Source organism: Cetorhinus maximus, chromosome 17 (genome assembly GCF_964194155.1).
Source record: "Cetorhinus maximus chromosome 17, sCetMax3.hap1.1, whole genome shotgun sequence".
In the NCBI taxonomy this organism is placed as follows: domain Eukaryota; kingdom Metazoa; phylum Chordata; class Chondrichthyes; order Lamniformes; family Cetorhinidae; genus Cetorhinus; species Cetorhinus maximus.
In genome coordinates this window covers 92,162,326-92,163,505 of record NC_135895.1, presented here as the reverse complement: position 1 = coordinate 92,163,505, position 1,180 = coordinate 92,162,326, and positions in this window count along the sequence as shown.

Sequence of the window (1,180 nt, the reverse complement as noted above, 5' to 3'; positions counted from 1 at the left end):
TCCCCTCTCTCAATTTATAGCCATTCAGATAATAATCTGCCTTCCTGTTTTTGCTACCAAAGTGGATAACCTCACATTTATCCACATTATACTGCATCTGTCATGCATTTGCCCACTCACTCAGCTTGTCCAAATCACACTGAAGCATCTCTGCATCCTCCTCACAGCTCACCCTCCCACCCAGCTTTGTGTCATCTGCAAATTTGGAGATATTACATTTAGTTCCCTCATCTAAATCATTAATATATCTTGTGAATAGCTGGGGTCCCAGCACCGATCCCTGCGGTACCCCACTAGTCACTGCCTGCCATTCGGAAAAAGACCCGTTTATTCCTACTCTTTGTTTCCTGTCTGTCAATCAGTTCTCTATCCAACTCGATTCACCACCCCCAATCCCATGCACTTTAATTTTACTATCTCTTATGTGGGACTTTGTCAAAAGCCTTCTGAAAGTCCAAATAAACAACATCCACTGGCTCCCACTCATCAACTCTACTAGTTACATTCTCGAAAAATTCCAGTAGATTTGTCAAGCGTGATTTCCCTTTCATAAATCCATGCTGACTCTGTCCGATTTTGCCACTGTTTTCCAAGTGTTCAGCTATTAAATCTTTTATAATGGACTCTAGAATTTTCCCCACTACTGACATCAGGCTGACTGGTCTATAATTCCCTGTTTTCTCTCTACCTCCCTTTTTAAATAGTGGGGTTACATTAGCTACCCTCCAATCTGTAGGAACTGTTCCAGAGCCTATAGAATCTCGGAAGATGACCACCAATGCATCCACTATTTCTATGGCCACTTCCTTAAGTACTCTGGGATGTAGATTATCAGGCCCTGGGGATTTATCGGCCTTCAATCCCATCAATTTCTCCAACACCATTTCCCTACTAATACTGATTTCTTTCAGTTCCTCCCTTTCACTAAACCCTGTGTTCCCCAACATTTCTAGTATGTTATTTGTGTCCTCCTTTGTGAAGACAGAACCAAAGTATGTAGTTAGTTGGTCAGCCACTTCCTTGTTCCCCATTATAAATTCCCCTGTTTCTGACTGTAAGGGACCTACATTTGTCTTCACCGATCTTTTTTTCTTCACATACCTATAGAAACTTTTACAGTCAGTTTTTATGTTCCCCACAAGCTTACTCTCGTACTCTATTTTCCCCTTCTTAATCAATC